Below are 24,849 nucleotides of genomic sequence, written 5' to 3'. Positions count from 1 at the left end.
ACACCCACCCACACACACACACACATACACACACACTCACTCACACACACAAAAACACCCACACACACACTTTCTATTTACTAGACTCTTACAGCTTAAATAAAGGACAAAACAACGACTTGAGGGCAGACATGGCACGGAAATAAAGTGTTGTTTGCATCGTTGGTCAAAATGGAAGTTTGTTGTGACTTCTTTTGATAAAACATATAGTTTTGGGGACCGATCCGTCTTCCAGAAAAATAAAGAGAGAACTTCGCAGAATGTTTTGTTTTATTCTTAAAAGGTCCTTGCATGCAAGATCAGAGCAAAGTTGTCAATGTTATGAACAGATTTGATTCGTTGGTAGATATCATTAGCACAAAATAAAAGTTTTTGTACTTTGACAGAATTTCTGAAATCATTCCTTGGTCATTCTTAAAATGACTCTCTGTTACTACACAAAGACACTATTTCTGGTGAAAAGACAAAAAAGAGCAAGAAGATTGGACAGTTAGTCTAGAAGATGAATATGTCCCAATGACGGCACTGATGCTCAAAAATTGATTCTGAGAAAACATCGTCAACATTATTCAAAATGGTGTCGAACGTTAATAGCATATTTTTTTTAAATAATCATTTTATTGCAAGAAAGACAAAACGACAAAATGACATTGCACAATGATTATAATATGGTGTTCAAAGTAACTTATAATGCTGAGAACCCAAAACACGTTTTTGAAGCAAAATTTTGTCCCATCTCTGGCATTAAATAGCAAAAGAATCAGAAGAATCTAAAGCACATGCAACAAGTTGACGATAATGACAAAAATAAACAGAATTTGTCTTTTTCTAAACACTTTTAAACACAATTGTTTCGTGAAAAACAAGTTTTTATTGAAATTCGAAACTGTGGGCATGTAATTCTAACTAAATGGTCGCTTTAAAGAGGTGGCGATTCTGTAAAAACGCTCCTGTCAGACTTTCAACAATCTTCATACTTTTAGTCACAATTGATGTATAAACGTTTGGCAGCACAAGATTCCTTGATCAGGGTTTTGTATTGACTTCAATAAAACTAAAAACGAAAGGAACATATAGATTTTCCTTTTTTCATTACATGTCGCAATTATTGCGTCATTTGCACAATGACGTCACTGCATTGACTTTATTTATTGCAATGCGTCAACACTTCATACATATGCTGTTAGTTTTGCTTCAGACTTTGTCCACCAAAAATGCATTCTGAGCAGAATTATGTGTCTTTTAGTAAGTAACCCCCTTTTTCTAAGTCAAGCATTTTTGCAGGCAGTGACCCCCTTTGAAGACAAATTCTGTTATGAAAGGTACCATTAGAAGTTTTTTTTGAGGCCTGTTTAGAATAGCAGAGATACAATACTTCACAAAGCAGCTTAGCGTATGGAGGATTCCCAAATGATAACAATTCACCTATTTATGCCACTCAGATCACGGACTATTTGTTATGATGCCGTTGTCAAATTATAGGCAATTAACATTAATTGCATTGCCTTAGATTGAATTGTTTTACCTATTCTCTAGCCGCGGGTTGTGCACACGCAAGGGACTCCTTATAATAATCTCTCTCTCTCTCTCTCTCTCTCTCTCTCTCTCTCTCTCTCTCTCTCTCTCTCTCTCTTTCTCTTTCTCTTTCTCTCTCTCTCTCTATCTTTCTCTCTCTCTCTCTCTCTCTTTCTCTTTCTCTCTCTCTCTGTCTCTCTCTCTCTCTCTGTCTCTCTCTGTCTCTCTGTCTCTGTCTCTCTCTCTCTCTCTTGTACATCGGCCCTGGACTAGTGATTCTTGGTTTAAGACTTCCTCACCAGTCCGGGAAGGGCACGGGTCAACTTAAAATACAGTCTCAGAGACGGTATTCATGTCCAACCTCCGTGTCACCACAGTGGCACGTAAAAGACCTCAGTTATTCTGCCATACGTGCAGGTGGCTGAGTACACAAACACACACACACACATGCACACACACACACACACACACACACACACACACACACACACACACACACACACACACACACCGGCAGACACACACACTCCTGGGTAGCGCGATTCTTGTTGCTGCTAGCTTTCCACTGGAAGGAAGCGATTCGAATTTTCCCGCAATTAGAAAATAACGTTATGGAAAAGGAATTTAAGTTTAAACATACCTCTTTCACAACACAAAGCAGTCATCACACTGATATTATGTCCGAACAGAGTGGATTTAACAATGACGTTACTTTCCCTCCAACCCACTGCGTTTCTGCCGTTAGCGAAGATGTGATCTTGACACGAAAAGTTATGCCACGACAAAAATTGAATAGAACAACAGGCGCCAGACAAAAAGAGAGGAAAAAACAACAAGGAGCATGCTGCTTGCAGCGGTGTCTTGGAGATGAATATATATTATGCAAATGACGACCAGTCACGTTATGACCAAACATATAAAACCAGCCAGACAGTTTGAAAACAAAGCTATTCTCCAAATGAAAAAAAAAAATAAAAAAATAGACGAATTTCGGAAATAACTCTGTCGGGTTTGTATGGGATTTGAAAGAGTGAACAGCCTTTGTTTTTTTACGGGGACAAACATTCGAGGGGTCAATCACTAGCGAGGGGTGTGTCTGAAACACGTGGAATGGAGCACGTGTGAATTTATTTGTCCTTGAGAAATCAAGGGTATTCACTCTTTCACAGCCCAAACAAACCCGACAGAGTTATTTCAGAACATCGGCTATAAAACCAGAATGATGCGTATGGATAGTGTATACGTCTGGTGCCGGTTGGTGAAACAAAGCTTGTATGTGTACGTTACGTGCTAGTAATCAGATCATTTTTCAGTTTCAGCTGTTCACGGAGATGTGATCTTGCTTGTTGGCTAAAGAGAATACCTCTTTATCAGTGGTTTACCCGTTCCTGCCCGTATCACATACGAAACCAACACTCTCACCTACAAATGCCTCCATGGTCTCGCCCCTGCCTATCTCTCTGACTCTCTCTCTCTCTCTCTCTATGTCCCTTCACGAGCACTCAGATCATCTGCCGACTCCCTCAAGCTCAACATCCCCCACACCAAACTCAAAACAGCAGGTCAACGCTCATTTTCTTTCCAAGCACCTAGCCAATGGAACACACTACCTCTCCCCCTCAGTCAACAACAGTCCCTCGAATCATTCAAATCTGCACTCAAGACATTCCTTTTTTCCAAATAATCCATGCATTCTACACTGCCCACCCCCATCCCACCCTGAATAACTGTACATATTTAAATGGTTGATGGTGTGTGTGTGTTAGTGACTTTAAGTCTCCGTGTGTGTGAATGAGTGTATGTGCGCCTTGAGTCGCCTGTTGGTGAGATATGTGCGCGTTACAAATATTCGTAGTATTATTATCATTATCACATACGACTCAGATACTCGTCTCGTTCTCGTACTGTACTCAGTGATTGGAATGAGATTTGAGCCGACAGGCTGAACCCAAGTCACAAACACACACAATACACACACACACACACACACACACACACGACACGTTCTTGCAACAGAAAAACTACAAAACGCCGCCAACTTAACCCTACACAAAACACCACACGGACACTAAACACATGCACTCCAATCACTTTCACCTAACACACACACACACACACACACACACACACACACACACACACTGACTGACACACCCACACACACACACTGACTGACACACCCACACACACACACATACACACTCATACACACACACACACACACACACAAACCAAACACACACACTTACACACACACACTTACACGAACCTCGCCCCCCAACACCCACCCCCACCCCCCTCCCACCACACACACGTACCTTCATTTCGCTCGAATCAGTCTTTCACGCAGTCCAAACTCCCCAAAACATGACTGGAGTCTGGACGGCAATCACAATATAAACAGGGCAACACGGATCTCCGGGTGTCAGGCCATTTCTCCATTCTTGGCCGGTGTAACACGAAATTCTTACTCCACGAAATATATACTCCGGAGTAAAAATTTCGTACGAAATTCTTACTCCGAGTACACCTTTTGTACGAGAAAAGAACTCCTCAAGGCACGAAAAAATTACTCCCTCCACGAAATTTTGACTCCCCAATTTTGTTTACTTCCAGTAAAAATCTCGTACGCGAAAATGAGATGCGGGCGAAGGGATAATGCCAATACGTGATCTCGCGCAAACAAATGTCGCGCTACCCTCCCTCCACCCCTTCCACCACCAAGACTAACAGGGGACAAGGGAGTAAAAGTTGCGTACACCTGGCGTGGGCAGTAAATTGCTCGTGTTAGGGTGGAATAATTTATTCGTTATTTATTCGTCAGGGGAGTAACATTTTCGACCGAAATGTGACTCGGAACACACCTGTCGTGGGGAGTAATTTTCTCGTGTTATGGGGGAGTAAGTTTTTCGTGAAGGGAGTACAATTTTCGTACGACATTTTTACTCCGGAGTAAAAATCTCGTGGGAGTAATTTTCTCGTGTTACACCGGCCAGGATCGCAGTTACTGCTATCGTCACGCTTGGCCCGCCGAGTTCGTCGGGTGGAGAGCCGAGAGTGATTGTGTGAAAATGGGAGTGGGGAGTGGCGACTGTCCAAAGCGTTGAGTGAAGGCTTGGTGGAAGTAAAGGGAAGACATGCTATGCTTTTATCGTATAACCCCATTCCTGTCCTTAAAAGAGGCCAACAATACGTATGCCTCAGGGGCGGATCAGTTGCTTTGTAAGGGGGGGTGCACTTTGAATCGAAAGTGAATGTGATGGGCGCGAAGCGCCCGAATTTGCTAGGGGGGTCCGGGGGCATGCCCCCCCGAAACAATTTTTGGCCCAGAGAAGCAAAATGGTGCCATCTGGTGCCATTTGAACTTAGAAATGGTCATAGAATCAGCTTTCCAATTTTTTTTTTTTTTTGTGCTGGAGGGGGGGTGCACCTGCACCCTGTGCACCCCCCTCGTCCGCCCCTGTGCCTGTAGGACATTAATATATCCAGTCGTCGAGGGAAGAGATGCTATGCTAACTTGGTTGTTCTGTCCCCAGAACGAGTGTCTATTTGGGACTTTACTTTCTTTTTCTTTATTTGGTGTTTAACGTCGTTTTCAACCGTTCAAGGTTATATCGCGACGGGGAAAGGGGGGGGGGATGGGATAGAGCCACTTGTTAATTGTTTCTTGTTCACAAAAGCACTAATAAAAAAATTGCTCCAGGGGCTTGCAACGTAGTACAGTGTATTACCTTACTGGGAGAATGTAAGTTTGCAGTACAAAGGACTTAACATTTCTTACATACTGCTTGACTAAAATCTTTACAAACATTGACTATATTCTATACAAGAAACACTTAACAAGGGTAAAAGGAGAAACAGAATCCGTGAGTCGCCTCTTACGACATGCTGGGGAGCATCGGGTACATTCTTCCCCCTAACCCGCGGGGGCAAGAAGGAAGACATTCCAGTTCACATTTGATATACGCTATAATCATTTAAAGGACTGCTACTGAGATATTGTATGTCACAAACTGGTACACAGCTCTGGCGTATAACACAGAGAGGTGACATCCTAAACTCAGGTCAAAATGAGTTCGGCTCATTCTCTCCCCGACAGGATGCTATGAGTTTCCTTGTCTGGCAAGGAAACCGATTTTTTTTGATTTTTTTATTTTTTTTTACATATTTAGAGCTTTTTGTAATGTATTATTGATATAAGCAGATTCGCGATCGTCGATAATGATTTTTCATGGTGTTGTGTAATTTTTGAATTACAAAGGAATTGATTTGTAAGACAGTTTCAAGGGAGCTATTTTTTCGCGGCTGTATTTACTGTAGTATTGCGTGGTTACAAAGTAGACAAGGCAGTTGAGGAACCTGGTGTAGCCATCTTTATTACCCGAAGTTCCCGTTACAAAGCGGGAGTTCTTTCCCTTGCGTCGTCTGCATGGTAGGCCGAAGTGGGCGTACTTCGACCTATACAACACCTCCCTCTTTAGAATATTTTTAAACCAATTTTCTTAACACAAAATTATAAACTAAACAAACATTAAAACTTTTGTAAACTTCAACTTACAAACTTCATGTACCCCTCTCCCCTTTTCCAAATGAACATGTGAAAATAAAATGTTTGTTGCAACAACACGTATGTGAGGTCTCTCATTCACAATTGTCACTCTAAAGCATCAATCCTGGATGTCTTTTGGCGATTTCAAATAAAGAAAGTACATGTATAGCATGTACATGTACATGTCCACCATCTAAAAAAAAAAAAAAAATACACACGTGAAACTCTAATTAAAATTAATTGTTCACAGTTGGTGAGCCTTGAGGGCCTTTCTCTGACCAACGTGGGATCTTCACAATTTCTGCACAAATCACACATTCCTGCTAAGTTGCCCAAATTGGTGAGCCGTAAGGGCCTTTCTCGGACCAATTTGGGATCTACACTTTGTTGCATGGGTGCACTGCATCAGGTTAACAGATTAAAGTGGTAAACGTAAAACATGTGACTAGTACTAACCATGCAAAATGAACAAACACTCGGTTATAAATGAAAACACAAATCATGGCGTGTCATAATATGCTGTCAAGAGCCGTCGCGACAGCATGCATGATGCTGTGGCCAGGGCATCTGACATAGAGTGCACCATGCGACCGTTCTGGTTGTTTCACAGATTTAGTTTGTCTGGGGCTTTCACTGCTCTACCACTGCGGGTTGTCATGCCTGGTGTCGCCACAGTGGCGGGTGGGACTGGCAATGCTGGTGGAGTTGGTTTTGCTGGTTGACAGTTTTGATGTGGCGTTCGCCTTGGCGTCGGCGGGGCTGCACCCGGAGTCGCTACGAGGTGTGACTGGTTGCGACGAAGGGTGCCTTTTTCAGTGCGGACGATGAAGGAGCGAGGACTGTTGTGTCGCTCGAGGATCTGCCCTGGTGTCTGCATGTCTTTGATGAAAACTGAATCCCCAGGGTTCAGGTTTGGCGGAGTTTTAACGGCATGCCTGGCATTGTAGTTGAGTCGCTGTTTTTCCTTGTAGTCTTCTTCCTTCTTTTTCCACAGCTCTTTGTTGAGGAGTGTCGGTTGGAGTGTGGATGGATGTACGGGTAGTCGCGTTCGGAGTTTTCGGCCCATTAATATTTCAGAAGGGGCCAGGCCATTGTGAATCGGTGTGCTCCTGTACGTTAGTAGGGCCAGGTACGGGTCGTCCGATTTTTTCAATAGGTTTTTGAGGGTCTGTACGGCTCTTTCAGCCTCACCGTTGCTCTGAGGGAATTTGGGAGAACTGGTAGTATGGGTGAAGCCGTAGTTCTCTGCGAACTTTTGAAATTCATATGAGGAGAACTGCGGCCCATTGTCAGACATCACCACGTCGGGGATGCCGTGCGTGGCAAAGACGCTCTTGATGGCGTTGATGGTTGCGGCGCTGGACAACTGGTGGAAAGGGCGCATGTCAATCCATCTCGAGAGGTAGTCCACCACAATCAGGTAAGTTTTGCCTTTGAGTTCAAAAAGGTCCATGCCCAATCTTGACCAGGGTCTGTCAGGTATTGACGAAGGGAGTAGTGGTTCTTTCGCCGCTGGTCGCAGTTTGCTGCACGTTTGGCACTTTCTCACCATCTCTTCGATCTGTCCAGTTATGTTGGGCCACCAGACGGAAGTGCGCGCTAGAGCTTGGCATTTGGTGACCCCTTGGTGTCCCTCATGTAGACGATTGAGTGTGTCCAGGCGTAACTGTAGGGGAATGACGATGCGGTCATCGTAGAACAGCAGATCATCGACTATCGTGAGGTGCTGTCTGTTTTTGAAGTACTGCTGCAGCAGTGGATTTTGTGGCATGTAGCCGGGCCATCCGTTTAGGCAGTGTTTTCTGATTTCTGACAGTTCAGTGTCTGTCTCTTGGGCTTGTCTGATTTCGTCTAGTTTTTGTGCTGAAGCGGGCAGTATCTCAATTGTACGTCTGATGTAGGCAATGACTTCGTTGATAAATTTGAGATCTGTCGTTTGAGGATCTGACGCTGGCGCACGAGAGAGTGCGTCTGCCATTGTTTGTTCTTTTCCTGCCACGTGTATCACTTTGGGATTGAAGCGCATCAGTCTCAGGCGGAAACGTTGTATGCGAGGTGGCATTTTTGCGATCTCTGTGGTGCTGAGAAGCGGAACGAGGTTTTGTGGTCTGTCTCGATCGTAAAGTCAAGACCTAAGACGTACTCGTTGAGTCGGTCACAGGCCCATGTGGCTGCTAGGGCTTCTTTTTCAATCACAGCATATCTCGTTTCTGTGTCTGTGAGGGAACGTGAGATGTAGCAGACTGGGCGACGTGTTTTGTCCTCTTGTTTGCAACAGGACTGCGCCAATGCCTGTGTTCGAGGCGTCGGCTGCAATGACAGTTTCTTTCTTGGGGTCATAATGAGCCAGTACCAGTGTTGAGATGAGCAGTTTTTATATTTAGTCAAGTTTTGACTAAATATTTTAACATCGAGGGGGAATCGAAACGAGGGTCGTGGTGTATGTGCGTGTGTCTGTGTGTGTGTCTGTGTGTGTGTGTGTGTGTAGAGCGATTCAGACTAAACTACTGGACCGATCTTTATGCAATTTGACATGAGAGTTCCTGGGTATGAAATCCCCGAATGTTTTTTTCATTTTTTTTATAAATGTTTTTGATGACGTCATATCCGGCTTTTCGTGAAAGTTGAGGCGGCACTGTCACGCCCTCATTTTTCAACCAAATTGGTTGAAATTTTGGTCAAGTAATCTTCGACAAAGCCCGGACTTCGGTATTGCATTTCAGCTTGGTGGCTTAAAAATTAATTAATGACTTTGGTCATTAAAAATCTGAAAATTGTAAAAAAAAATAAAAATTTATAAAACGATCCAAATTTACGTTTATATTATTCTCCATCATTTGCTGATTCCAAAAACATATAAATATGTTATATTCGGATTAAAAACAAGCTCTGAAAATTAAATATATAAAAATTATTATCAAAATTAAATTGTCCAAATCAATTTAAAAACACTTTCATCTTATTCCTTGTCGGTTCCTGATTCCAAAAACATATAGATATGATATGTTTGGATTAAAAACACGCTCAGAAAGTTAAAACAAAGAGAGGTACAGAAAAGCGTGCTATCCTTCTTAGCGCAACTACTACCCCGCTCTTCTTGTCAATTTCACTGCCTTTGCCATGAGCGGTGGACTGACGATGCTACGAGTATACGGTCTTGCTGAAAAGTGGCATTGCGTTCAGTTTCATTCTGTGAGTTCGACAGCTACTTGACTAAATATTGTATTTTCGCCTTACGCGACTTGTTTGATGTTGGTGAAAGACGTCTGTTGTGCGTCTCCCCACAACCATGATGTGTCTTTGCGCAGAAGCTCTCGAAGTGGTTGTGTCATGTTTGCCAGGCCTGGAGTGAATTTCGCCAGTTGATTCACCATTCCAAGAAAACGTTGTAGCTCTGTGACTGTTTTTTGGAGCTGGGAAGTCTTGAACAGCCTGGACTTTCCGTGGGTCGACCCGGATTCAATGCTGATCGATGATGTGACCCAGGAAGGAGATGGAGTCTTTGAAGAACTCACATTTTTCATTGAGCGTAAGCCCTGCGTCTCTGAGTTTCATCATGACCGTTTTCAGGATCTTGTCGTGAATCTCTCGGTTTGGCGCATTAACGAGGATATCATCCATGTGGCAGATGACGCCATCGACCCCCTCGAGGATCTCTGTCATGGTTCGCTGGAATATCTCGCTAGCTGAAGAGATACCGAAGGGAAGGCGGTTGAAAGCGTATCTGCCGAAGGGTGTGATGAAGGTCGTAAGAAGGCGGGACCCTTCGCTGAGGGGGATCTGCCAAAATCCACTCTTGGCGTCAAGTTTTGAGAAGATCTTGCTGCCTGCCAATTTCGCCAGACTTTCATCTACGGAAAACATGGGGTGGACCTCTCTTTTCACCGCTTTGTTGAGTCCGGTGAGGTCAACGCAAATGCGAACCGCGCCGTTGGGTTTAGGAACAACTACCATTCCCGAGCACCAGCTAGTAGGCTCCTCGACTGGCGAGATGACCCCTTTCTGTAGCATGTCATCGATCTCCTGTTTCACCTTTGGCAGGAGAGGGTGTGCGATCTTACGAGGGGTGTAGATGCACGTTGGATTGGCCGTGGGATCAAGGGAGATGCGGTAGGGTTTTTGAAGTGACCCTAGCCCTTTGCCGAGAACAGTTCTGGAAAGTCTGCTTTGGGGTCCATTTGGCTTGCGGGTGTGTGTGTGACTGAGGGGCGTGGAAGGAGATTGGGCAAAAACGCAATTGATGCGGGCGATGAGATTAAGTTTTACGCATGCAGTTTTGCTGAGGAGAGCACACGGTTGTCCCTTCAGGACATAGAGTGTTTCTTGGATCTCACTTGATTTGTATTGCAGTGTTGCCTGGAGAGTGCCCAATACGTGAAGTGGGTTGTTCCCGGGACCTCTCAGTACTTTCGTTGAAGGTTTCAGAGTTTTTCCCTTTGTCCAAGCTTCCCCCACGACTGTGACCGATGCGCCTGTGTCCAGTTTAAAGTCGTGGGGTATGCCGTTGACTTTAATTTGGGCAGACCATGTGCCATCGTCTTCTGAAACTTCATAGACCCAGCCAAGAAAAGAGCCTGAGTCAGAGTCCTCCTCTTCTTCTATTTGCTGCACGCGTTGTGGTTGGCGGCACACTGTGTGATAGTGGCCTTCCTTTCTGCAGTTGGTGCATGTGGCTTGCCTTGCAGGACATTTGTACCGCGGGTGTTGTTCTTTTCCGCAATATCCGCAACTATGTTCAGTTCCCGAGTGAGAGGCGCCGCGGGGTTTTGTTTGTGTCTTCTGAAAGTTATTGCCTTTTTCGTACCCTTTTTGGTAGTGTTTCTTTTTGGTGACAAAATGGACCGTCTCTGAGGTGTTTCTCAGGATGTTTTGGTTCTGTTTTCTCTCCTCGGCCTGCCTGCTGAGTTGTATGGCTAGGTCAAGGGTCAAGTCGGTTTTAGACTGCAGTTCCTCTGATAGAGCGTCGTCTATTACCCGGGCTACAATTCTGTCTCTGATCAGTTCATCTTGGAGAGCAGCAAACTTGCAGTCAGCTCCAATTTTGTGAACATCTTGGATGAAAGTCTCCACAGGTTCGCCTGGCTGTTGTACCCTTTTGTTGAACTTTGCCCTCTCGACGATGACATTTTTCCTTGCAGAAAAATAACCAGCCACTGCTTTTCTGAGATCAGCGTGTGTGATTGTGGCTTCTTCTACTTTTAGTGTAGCTAAAATGTCGTCTGCCCCTTCTCCCATCGTGTACAGGAAAGTACTGACCTGTTCTCTCTGTCTTCTTAGATAGGCCTGTTGCGTGGTAATACCTGTCATATCGGGAAAGCCACGTGTCCCAATGCGCAGGGGAACCATTGAATGGATTGGGTGGAGGTAGGGTTACTGAGCGATTATTTTGGTCATTGTTCGCCATTTTGTGTTATTTAATGTCTGATACCTGTTTTGTGGGTTGAACACCGCTGCCAACATGTAGTATTGCGTGGTCACAAAGTAAACAAGACAGTTGAGGAACCTGGTGTAGCCATCTTTATTACCCGAAGTTCCCGTTACAAAGCGGGAGTTCTTTCCCTTGCGTCGTCTGCATGGTAGGCCGAAGTGGGCGTACTTCGACCTATACAACATTTACTGTGCAAACAACTCTAAATATGGCAAAAGTGTCACGTGATAATCAACCGTTTGGTTTCGGCGTTCGCTGAAGCAGACGAATTTTTCTGTAGTCAGTGATGCAACCATATATTACGGTCTCCTTCCGGCAGCAGTCCCAAAATTTCGACTTGTTTTGACCTTAGAACGATGTCTTTATCATAACTGTGAAGAACAGAACGGAGATCACTGTCGAAGTCGGCCAATCTGCAATCATTTTCGTCTCGCAAACACTGATCTCAAATTTAGATCAGTGCTCGCAAAAAACATATTAGGGAGATAACTCTGTATTCCTAGTTTTGATAGATTCGCGTAGGACTGTCGCGTCCGGTCAGGGAGAGAATGAGCCGAACTCATTATTTTGACCTGAGTTCAGGATGAGAGAGGTGACTGTCTAATGCGTTGAATAAAGGATTGGGGGACTTTCGTCAGAGAAGGGACATGAGAGGGGCTGGTCACAGAAAGTGACAGAGATCAAATCACATTTTACGAGGGTTGTGGCATAAGCATTACTAAGGAGCGTTTTTCTTTGCAATCAGCCTTTGCCCAGAGATATTCACATAAAAAAGAAAGAGAAAAAAACAGAAAGAAAAGAGAGAGAAACTGAGAATAGGGGGAGCAGAGAAAGACAGAAAGGGGGGGGGGGGGGCACAGAGAGAGAGAGAGAGAGAGAGAGACAGACAGACAGACAGACAGACAGACAGACAGATAGACAGAGACAGATAGACAGAGAGAGAGAGGATGCTTACTATCAAGTGCTTGTTGCCATTTTTTGCTGCTCAAGGGACATAACCATCATGAGGAATGACTGCTCTTGTTAACAAATTGTCGCCCTTGAACATAGATTTGAAACGTAAACATACATGTTACAGACACAAACTTACAACCAGACAGCACACACACACACACACACACACACACACACACACACACACACACACACACACACACGAAAGCACGCGATCACACACTCACACACACACACGCACACACACACACACTCACACACACATACACATACACACACACACACGGCACCCACCCACACACACACACACGCATGCACACACATACACACGCACACGCACACACACACATACACACACACGCACACACACACACACACGCACACACACACACACACACACACACACGTTTAACCCAGCACTGCAGTTGGCTTTTACTGTTTATTTTGAACTGGTTTAAAGCTTACCTCATTACGTTCTTGCCTATCACGGGGTGACGTTCACGGATATACGCAAAACACAGTTTTTTATGGAAATAATTACACATGTACTTACAATCCACAAATGAGGCGGTTGAGGTTCCACGGCCAGGTGAAGACGTGTGGATGAAGAGTAAGTATGCAGAAGTTGTTTCTTTGCTTCAGTCTAAATGTGATAAATTAAAACGTTAATCGTGGTATTTTTGCGGTGAGTGTGCTTTTCTATGCTCGCTTTTTGATTTGGTTTGTTTTCTATTTGTTTGTTTTCTATTGCTTTATTTTGTTTTTGTGTGTGTCTTTTTACATTTAGTCAAGTTATGACTAAATGTGTTAACATTGACTGGGAATCGAGATGAAGGTGTGGCGTATGTATGTATGTATGTATGTATGTATGTATGTATCTGTGTATGTATGTATGTCTGTATGTCTGTATGTATGTATGTATGTATGTATGTATGTATGTATGTATGTATGTATGTATGTATGTATGTATCTGTGTATGTATGTGTAGAGCGATTAAAAAAAAAACTAAACCGATCTTCATGACTGGCCTAGTCAGTTTTGGCCGGGGGGGGGGGGGGGGGGGGGTCATTCTGGGCTAGCCTATTTTGACCGGGAGGTCATACATTTCGTCATCAAAAGTCCTGATGTACTTATTCCTGAAGTTTGAAGGGGAGGTCGAAACTTAAAGCTTTTTTCTTTTTTGTTGAAGTTTTTTTCTCTCGATTTTTTCGTAGATGCAAGGAGTGTAATGATGTATAATTGTTATCTACACCAGGATTATCCAATGGCTTTTATGCCATATGGCGGAATAAATTCTTGTTCTTGTTCTTGTTCCTATTCATGTGTGCATTTGCAAAATTCTAAGTAGTAAAACAGTCGATACTAAATTCAATGAGTGCAGTTAGAAAACAACATGTTTTGCGTGTTAGTTAAAAACATGAGAACCGGGCTTGGGTCTGCTCAAAATCTGTAATTGAATTTTTTTTTATAAGCATCTTCTTAAGTTGAATAGAAACACTAACCCCCGACACAAAACTTTGGGGAACTGAGGAAGACCTGCGTCGAATCTGCGTTTTCATACGATCAGCAGGCCTAACATGATAAGGGACACAACCGTCGAACGCTGAAGAAGAAGAAGAAGAATAGAAACAATAAGACTGAAATGATATGATTATGGTGAAACTGGTATGTATCCCGTTTCAGTGCTAGTTATTTCCAGGTTGATTCGGTTTAGGGATAATCCTGTATGCCGAGCTCGCGGCTCACATGGCCACAAGGGACTCATCAAAGAGCCTGCGAAGTTTTAAAGCAGGGACAAACCGTTTCCAGCAGTCCTTCCTGCCCTCCGCCGTCTCGTCCGGCTGTACAGTCAGCGCATGTAGTGCTGGCAGGTCCCTTCAGCTCTGATTAATCAGTAGCACTACCATGTGTGAATGTGTGTGTGTGTGTGTGTGTGTGCGCAAGTGCGTGCGTGCGTGCGTGCGTGTGTGTGTGCGTGTGCGCGCGCGCGTGTGTGTGTGTGAATAGGTTAATCTTGATTATCTGCGATGCCGTGATAGAGTAAAGTGCATTATATTGGTTTTTATCTTTTACCACCGACAAATGTTCATCACATTGTGATAGAAGTGCAATGCATTGGCTAAATCTCTTACCATCAACTCGTGTGCGTGAGCTCGAGAGTGTGCGTGCGAGGGCATGTGTGTGTGTGTGTGTGTGTGTGTGTGTGTGTGTGGGGGGGGTAGAATGGATGTGGGCGTACGTGCCTGTCTGGAGTACTTTGGATGTTCTTACTTCAAAACTATGTTTTATTGTTTTTATGTTTAGGGTTGCTGTCTGGTTGTTTTAAGAGCAGATGAACCACACTTTTCCATCCATTCTTTCATTGTATGGACAATGAAATATCTTATGTCTCATGTCATAATTATCTTGTGTCGAATGATAACGGAGACACATCTTCAACTAGTTCTGAGATAAACATGAAAGGAAAATGCTCATATTAAACAGGCATTAATTGCTTCTGGTTTTGAATTTTCATTGGAATTTCAAAACGATTTTGATAAAGTCAGATTATAAAATCGTTACCTTGTCATAAGAAAGCCTGTGCCAACGGCTAGCAATGGCCCGAAGCATTGTAAAAGGGCAGCAACTGGTGTGTGTTTTTTTAAAGAAAATTGCATCATACAGTTATCAGGTATGTATTTATTTTATTTTATTAATATCGCTATCACAGACTTGAAATCGAATGAGGAAGAAGAAATGGCGCCTTGAATACAGGTTTTTGCAAATGTTGCTTAACAAATGCACTAGGCGATAATGTTTTTGGTCCATGCCAAAATGATTCGGATCACACACACACACACACACACACAACAGAGAGAGAGAGAGAGAGAGAGAGAGAGAGAGAGAGAGAGAGAGAGAGACAGAGACAGAGACAGAGACAGAGACAGAGACACAGAAAGGAAGAGAGAGAGAAAAAAAGAGGTAGCCTACGTGCACACACACACGCGCCAACGCGCACACACACACACATACACAAACACGCACGCACGCACGCACGCACACACACACACACACACACACACACACACACACACACACACACACACACACACACACACACACTCTCTCTCTCTCTCAATGCAAAACGCAAAACACAGCAGAAAAGTTTATAGTTTGGTTTATTTGACTATCATGATACGTTTGTAATGCTTGGCAACATTCTTTTTCAGACCCAATCAGCTCACCGTGCTTTTCGTTTTGTTTTGTATTTTGTCCATTTCTGAAACAAAGATTCCTTCACAATCCGAACTGAAACATAAAGGGACATCACATTTAAACCAAATTCTAAGTGTGTAAAGAGTCTTGATTCTCAAACATTTTCTTAAAGCCATATGTACTCGATGACTATACACGCTAATTGCTTTACCAACAGCTGGAGACATGCTAAATTAAGTTCCCTGCAAAATATTGTGGTCTAGGACCCCTTCAATGTTGAGATATGTTAATTTTCATTTTGATCTGGATCGTCCTATTTATAGATTTGCCAACAGAGGTAGCGTTGACGCAAGGGAAATAACTCCGCGTCTTTGTTTACATCCAAAGTTTTTGAGACTCTAAAACAAGCTGTAATGCATGTATATGGTCCGCGCATGGCGACATATCGTCATTACATGGTCTTATGGTGCGTTTGACATCGATTATGGGCAAACTACACTTTGTAAACACGGGAGCGCGTACATATGCCTTTAACATTGCTTTCGCTTTTAAAGCACTTATAGATCACTTGCAATTGGAAAGTTTGTTTTTTCACTGTTACATCACGATTTACCCGTTTTGTACAGTTTTTAATTATTGGTGCTCCTTCTAAGCTTCGGGTTCTTTACCAAATAGATATCATAATTTTTGTACCATCATCTAAATAATCACAAGATTGAAGGCGGAATACAAACACACGCTAGACATTGTTTTCATTAAATTAAGTGTTACTTAACAAAATAATAAAGAAAGAAATTAGAAAGAAAGAAAGAAAGAAAGAAAGAAAGAAAGAAAAAAGACAGACAGAAAGACAGAACGAAAGACAGACAGAAAGAATGAAAGAAAGAACAAAATAAAAATAATAAAAAAAATAAAAAGAGAAAAACTATGACACATAAAACACACGAAAGAAATACAGAAGGAAGGAAAGAAGAAAGAAAGAAAAACAGACAAAAAGACAAACAAATAGAAAGTTTGTAACAAGGATATTGAAAACAGGCGTTCACCTTTCATCATCTCTGTTATGAGACCGACGACTCATGGAAAAATAGGACTGCAGTGCAACATTCTGACACACAAATAAAGAACTGAAAAATTGCACAGACACACAAGAAGATCGACATAAAGACAGAATCCACACGCAGGGAGTCTCCAAACACAGCATGAAACAGACAGACCAACCGACAGACAGACTAACCGACATATGCACACACACACACGCACGCACACACACATACACACTTTAAGTTGAGAGACTGACGGATCGACATGTAGACTGACATGATCCCCCTACAACCAGACCCCAAACACAGCAGAAGATACATACAGACAGACAGACAGACAGACAGACAGACAGACATTTCCACTTAAGACAGACTGACTATAATGTACATTTCTCATAGTTATAACTATCGTCTAATATGTACACAATAATGTCGTGCTAAATATTCCCATGTAATGAAAAAAGGGTTGAGGTTACTTAAGGCGACAAAGAAACACACTGAAACATTCATAATTTCTCTAAACCATATATGCATACCTTTGTAAATCATATAACTGATTAATTATATTACAAACTTGTTCTTACATGAAGGATTCACTCACGACGAAAGAATTCCAATTTATACGAGGAACACATTCAAAGATACAGATTGTAAGTACATCATTCAACGCATCCACAATCTATTACCAGTCAAAGTAATACGATTAGTACGTGCTAATATTCTTTTTCGTTAAATGTATAATTTGGCTGTTTTTTTAATTTTATTTTCATTTTTGCTTTTAATTTTAGATTCTGTTCATTCCATTCGTAGTTTTAGTTCCGCTTAGGATTAGGATTTTACATATTTTTGCCGTATATTTATTTGGTTAAGTTTGTTTAGGTGTCAACTGAATTTTTTTTAATTGTTTTTATTGAAAAGCCGTTTAAGGTACGAATATTTAACTTTCATTGCACGCGTGTTTCCGTTATCTTGTAATTTTATCTCCTCATATTAATCCAACAATAATGTCTTGCTATCACAAACTATCAGAATCATAAGAATGTCAAGCTGCATTTTTTATTTGAAAAGCTTTGACAATAGTTTACAGTAACTAAATTTCATTTCATGCGCGTTTTCTTTAACTTGTAATTGCATCTCCGTACATTATTACAAGCATATGTTTCTGTTGATACACAAACATATTATAACAACGAGAAAAGCTCAGTCATGCTTATCCCAAATATATACAAAGTAGACATGAAGGACAAAGAAACACAGACAACAGTTATACAAAATTAGAGTTTTAAGTCATGTTTAAACCAGCAAAGTTACAGCAACAAACAAACAAACAAATAAACAAAAGACCACCCGCAAGACATACAGGATAAAACACCCCACATCCCAACCCCCAAAGGCACAAACACACCCACAAACAAACAAAAATACAAATCTTTCCTTTACAGGACATATAGAAACGGGCGTTCGCTTTACATTATCAGTACAATAAATAACCCACACTTTAAAAGTAATGTACTGCATTCTACAGACAGACAGACAGACATATATACAGACAAACAGACATACAAGCAGTCCGATGTAAACAGATAGATAAACTTCTCATTGCTAATGTTCTTAGATAATAAACCACAACGTTGTAATCCTATGGATACTCATTATGAATACAGGGGGAGGGGAGAGGCAATAAAGTAAAACAAGTTTTAAAAACATCATCTTCAGAACACACGTTCATACATAATCACACATCATTGAAATAAACGATTTCTTACAATATAAACAGACACCTTTCCTAAACTGGAACAAATCTATCGTACTTAAACCAATGGTAATACTTCACTAACGACACGGATCGGAAGAAATCAATTGATATCAGGAAAACAAGAAAACACGCGGAATTTGGGTACCTATATTTCAAAGCATCCACAATCTTTATTTATCTATTTATTTATTTGGTGTTTAACGTCGTTTTCAACCACGAAGGTTATATCGCGACGGGGAAAGGGGGGAGATGGGATAGAGCCACTTGTCAATTGTTTCTTGTTCACAAAAGCACTAATCAAAAATTTTCTCCAGGGGCTTGCAACGTAGTACAATGTATTACCTTACTGGGAGAATGCAAGTTTCCAGTACAAAGGACTTGACATTTCTTACATACTGCTTGACTAAAATCTTTACAAAAATTGACTATATTCTATACAAGAAACACTTAACAAGGGTTAAAGGAGAAACAGAATCCGTTAGTCGCCTCTTACGTCATGCTGGGGAGCATCGGGTAAATTCTTCCCCTTAACTCGCGGGGGGGATCCACAATCTCTTACTAGTCTAAGCGATATATATTGATTAGCAGGTAACATATTTTCCTGTTGTTGTTTTTCTCTTCGGGTATTAGTTAGATTTAAACCCAAGTATAATTTGGTTCTGGTTTTAAGGATGTTTAATGAGTTTGATTTTAAGTTTGCTCGATTCAGAGTTTTAATGAGAGTTAGGTTGAGGGTTTTACGTGTATGTTGAGTTTGCTTTGTCGGTTTAGATTTACGCACCTTGTGTTTGCGTTGGTATGAGTGTGGGTTTCTCAGTTTTCCTTGCACGTGCCTATTTTTAATCTATACCCCTTTTATGAACTCACAATAGATTCTCGGTTGTACGCTCATATGTCTCACAAACACATATTTTAATAGCACATACATAATCAAAGAAGAAAATAAACGAATACAACAGGAATTGTACATCACAATGGCAATGTCCATGGTAGGTCAAAAACATTTGTACGATATTTGTTGAAACAATGATTTAAAAAAAAAAAAAAAAAAGATTCTCGGTTGTCACATACAACTATCAAAACCAAAAGGACATTCTTTCTTTCTTTATTTGGTGTTTAACGTCGTTTTCAACCACGAAGGTTATATCGCGACGGCAAAAGGACATTCAAGCATGGTTTTTTCACAAATGTCTTATAAGTATTAACAACACAAACATCAAGGACAATTAAGCACTTGCTGTAGAAATTTCTAACAGGTTAAATAAATCAGAGTGTCAACAAATAAACAAACAGAAAGACATACATAAAGAAATAAGAAAAAAACTAAGAAAAAAGGAAACAGTGGGTTTTTTTTACAAGGAAAATTAAATCAGGCGTTCATTTTGTAACATCTCTGTTATGGGATTGAGACATGTTGTGGAAAAATAAATCTGTGGTATGAAACACGAACAAATACGAATCTGATGACAGACAGAGAGAAAGACAGACAGAAAGACAGACAGAAAGACAGACAAACAGACAGACAGAAAGAGAGACGGGCGCACGGACGAACAGACTGCTTCTACTCACAATAGCATCGATGGACAGACAGAAAGACTGACAGATAGAAAGAGAGACTTTCAGTAAAGACGAAAACACAACTCAGGTACACATCTCATTGTTAAGTATAATAAGTATCATTAATCAAAGCAGCATTTTAACGTTATGCTTTAAAATATCAGCTTTTTAATAGTGATGAATTTAAATATGATCTACTTTAGAGCTTACCCAAATTGCAATAGTTCTTTCTGTCTTATTGTTTGTTTGTTTTGATTTTGGCACTTTTTTGTCACCTAGATTATTTTTAATCTAAATTCTGAGTAACACTGTCTTGATTTTAATGGTCTCCGTACACACATTCTCTTCGTGGCAAAACCGTATCTCTCGGTTATCATGATTGTAACGTTTCTTTCAAGCAAAGTTTCCTTCAAAGCATGTATACACTGTGAGTGTTACTACTTGAGTTTTATACCCCTATGCTTTGCTTGTTCCTAAAGTCAGCAGTTTTTGTTTTGCCCATATTACAGTTGTGTGGGTTTTTTCTCGCTTGTATAACTATTTTAGTCATGTGTCTACTGTAGACATTTGATATATTGTTTAAAAACAAATTTGTTTTTGGTTTCAGTTTATTTTTCAAAGATGCATAACTTGTCAGATTCTGTGATTTCGCCCTCTTATATCGTTTTTAGATAAAAGTTATGTTCATTCAATTCAGAGCAAAAATTAGGGTTACATTGTAATGGTAATGCGTATGCTCTATTAAAGTATGTGATTAGGTTTGTTTTTGGTTAAGGTTACTAATTTTGTGTTTGTATGATTATATATTTTAGTTTTTATGTAATTGTTTTCCGGACATATTTTTCATCAGCCCTATACAAGGTTTGATGTTGTTTTACAAATGTTAATACCCATTAAAAAAAACCATTATTATACCATGGTCTTCCAGACATTAACAAAGCAAAGAACAACAATGCACCAGTACAAACGACACGACTTTACCCTTTCGATTCAGGTTTAAACAAACAGAGCAACACGCACAGAAGCAAACTATTTCAGCAAAGAACATAAAAGCAGGTGGTCGTAATCTCTCTTTTAAAAACGATGCCTATTATGAAACGATATGATATTTCATACAGACATACACTGGAGTGAACGATTAGAAATCCAGGCAGACAGACAGACACGCAGACATACCTACAGAAACACAGATTCAACACATGGAAACAGACTCCAAACACAGGAGCAGGCAGAAATACAGACAGACAGACAGACTGACAGACAGACAGACAGACAGACAGACGCAAGCATGCTCGCACACACACAGACACACACTTTCAGTACAACAACAATTTACTGTACAAATCTCGAGAAGAAAATATTAGAAAAAAATTTTCACAAACAAAAGAAAGAAAAGTTATAATGTTATCAAAGTTATTATAAGAGAAAAAGCCAAACATCATCACCGTTGCTTTTGCTACATTAATTGTATCACACTATTATCATTAACGGTGTATTGATACCGACATACACATAATTATTATTAACGATGTATTGAGACTGATCACGATTAACATATTTGTTAAAAAGGTTTCATACTCAAAGAACTTTTTTTTCCCTAACATCACATGTTTTTCCAATGATTCAGACTTCATACCTTTACATTTTTCTCTACCTGCTACGCCAGAACGAGAAAAAGGAATGACGTTTTGGAAAGCATTGGGTGCATATTAATGCAATCAGGAAATCATTTCTAGTTTTGAGCAAGTTGTTTTGTAAGATATACTCTGCTTCTTTCTCAGATTACTTTCCATTGAAAAACAAAAATTCTTGACATAAGCTTTGGACAACACCTCAGCAACATAAAAAACGCACCCTTCACTGTGTAGTACTGGATTTTTAATTGTTTTTTTTAATGACTTATAGCTTACAGACTTTTCGACAAGAAAACGAAAGGAATTACAAACGGAAAAAGAAAAGAAAGAAAAAAAGAAAAGTAAAAAGAAACGTGACCGGAATTTGTTCGATGTCAAGTGAAACTTCTCCATCATATCCACTTTTTTTTCCACAGAGCTTCTTTAAACCTTTTGTTCTCTCATTCAGCAGTGTTCGATGATCCGCCCTGATATGGCCCTTCGTGGTCGGCTGGGCGTTAAGCAAACAAAAAAAACACAAAGTGTTCGATGATAACTTTCAGAGTTTTTGTTTTTTACTTTCATAGGTATGCACACTGGATTTTATGCATTAGAAGTTGCAGGTATTATTTGGTTAATCTAAATTCGTTCATATTGATAAATCATCATGCGACGTTGAGTTGTCTAGATTACCCCAATACTTGTTTTGTTCACATTCACATGTTCACAACACATACTAAGTACATTGTTATTTTTGGGAAAAGTAACTTAATCTTACGGATTTAACAACACCTAAGTAATTATCTCCTTGACCAATCATATGTTGCAAGTCACCTATGTAAATTATACCACAAGGTACTTCAGATGTACCTGCTGAGTGTTGATGCAAATCTATCTTAATTTTAAGGGTAAGTATTGTCAAATAGTTTGGCAGTTCCTATTTGTAATTTAATCAAGCATAAGCGTTAGGATTCTATTTATATTTACGTTTTTGTTCATTACATTTCATATACCTTTTTGTATTTTTTTCCATCTCTTTTTTCCATCTCTTATATCACCAGTAAATGAATGTAACTACGCAAAATACAAAAACCCTTGAAGTAGATAACATAACATATATTCAAAATATATATATTTTTTATAAACATAAAGAACGAAGATACCAAGGTGGTAAGAAACAACACCAACAACACAACAACAATAAGCAAAGATGCTGTTGCAGCCAATGCAGTTTAAAAAAAACCAATTCTTAAAAATCAGCTTATACTCCGAGAACAGAAAGGGGAGATGTCAAACAACTTTAAAGAAACACGACTAACTGCAGGTAAAAGAAGCAGGCGCTATTGCGTATATTAAAGTTGACACAAGAAGATTTGAACGTGGAACAGACTAGTAAACAGACAGAGACAGACATCAGACAGTGTGCATGCGCGCAAAGGCACACACACACACACGCACGCAAAGGGAATTAGAGAGAGAGAGAGAGATAGAGAGAGAGAGAGAGGGAGAGAGAGAGAGAGAAAGAGGGGGGAGAGAGAGAGAGAAAGTGGGGTGAGAGAAAGTGGCGTGAGAGACAGACGGAAGAACAGAAAGACGAACAATCAGCAAAGCAAAATGGTACAGTAGAACGTGTGGTGTATATTCTGATCTCAGACCACACAAGAAGATCACAACACATTTGGTGAGTGGAGAAAAGAAAAGACGATTTGAAAAAAATATCACAGTACAGAAGAAGAAGAAGAAGAAGAAGAAGAAGAAGAAGAAGAAGATCAGCAAACAAAAATAACGTCAACGACGACAAAATTCATTTGAAAGTCAGTTCCAATCCCACGTCCAAACCCACTACTGACTTTCAAAAGAATTTAAATCGTCAAAGAGGAAGGCTGATGATGATGGTGTCTGGGTCAAACATCTTTATAAACCGGGTCGTATTCCACTCTCTCCACTGGCCTTTAAAAGATATCACCCAGATCACAATCGTCATCATCTTTCTGTAGGGCAGGTTAGCTCCGTCTCATAATTATCATTATTATCATCATTATTATTATGATAATTATTATTATTATTGTAGGTGATGTATTTGTATAGATCTCAATGTCAACTATTCTTGAACATTTGTTTATAGAAATAATTCTTTATTAACATGAACATGTATTATTTGGACCTTTATGTTTTTCTCCCAAATTCTTAATCACAAACTTAGTTTATTTACATACGGAGGTAAGTACATACACATCTATAAACTAAAAGGAACCTCATTAAAGGTTTGAGCCACCTGCCCTTCCCATTGGCACTTTGTTCCTCTCTCAGGTAATTTGATTACCATTGACTTGTTTGTGGTCCCTTTTTAAGTCGTTGGTACAAAGTGGAACAGTACATAATTTTATTTTACTTCTTAAGTCACCTTTTGTTTTCTTGTCCATCAGCGCAAACATTGAGTTTTAGGTTTACGCCAGCTTCATGTTAAATGTAGCATGAGTTTGACTACCAGTGTTTCCGCGTGTTCCTCATGCTTCTATAACAGTTGATTGTTTTTTCAAATGTTGAGTTACCTGCTTTTTATGTTTTATACTTAATTAAGTGTTCATGTTTATTGTCAAGCAAGTTCTAAATGTTCAATTGATTTTGGTAGAAGCGTTAGATTTTAATTTCTATTATTATAATCACCAGTTGACATTTTTGTTGTTATAGTTGTGGTTTTGAAAATTATGCAAAAAATAGTTATCGAGGCAGTTCAGTTTATTGTCAAATTCATTTTCTCATACAAACAATGTTTTTTGTCTTATTTTACGTGGATTTTTTTTATCAACATTCATTGTAATTGAGTAAATAGTTTTTTTCATATCTGTGTATCCTCTTATTGATAAACTTGTTTACGCTTATCACAACAAAAAGTACAGAAACAGTAGGTAAATGATAAATAAAGCTATTTGATGGTTAGAGTAAATAGATGTCATCATCATGTATAATCGTACCGTTTAATACAAGACAACTATTTTCACACACACACAACAAGAATCAAAGGCGTGAAGCAACAACACGAAAACACACGTCAGCGATGAAACAAAACGAATTCAGTTGTTATAAAGTCTTAAATATCACCTAATGAACAGAATCGTAATGCAAAGGTAGATTGAAGGACGGCTAATTCCGCAAGCAAAATATAGTAGGCTATGGTTCACTTGCATGCTAACACACAGACAGGCAGACGGACAGGCAGATGCAGGCAGATAGACGGA

The 24,849-nt window shown here is 40.3% G+C and overlaps 1 protein-coding gene across 1 annotated transcript in view; it reads right to left on the bottom strand.

Annotated features, from left to right (window-relative positions):
* The window catches only part of LOC138947035 (uncharacterized), an 82,850-nt gene extending 78,897 nt beyond the window's left edge, over window positions 1-3,953 (bottom strand). Inside the window, exon 1 of the mRNA XM_070318463.1 lies at window positions 3,834-3,953. The gene's annotated coding sequence lies outside the window, so the exon portion shown is untranslated. The remainder of the gene's footprint in view (window positions 1-3,833) is intronic.
* Window positions 3,954-24,849: the final 20,896 nt, after the last annotated feature.

Source organism: Littorina saxatilis, linkage group LG14 (assembly GCF_037325665.1).
Source record: "Littorina saxatilis isolate snail1 linkage group LG14, US_GU_Lsax_2.0, whole genome shotgun sequence".
Classification (NCBI taxonomy): domain Eukaryota; kingdom Metazoa; phylum Mollusca; class Gastropoda; order Littorinimorpha; family Littorinidae; genus Littorina; species Littorina saxatilis.
This window is presented reverse-complemented; position numbering and strand designations above follow the sequence as displayed.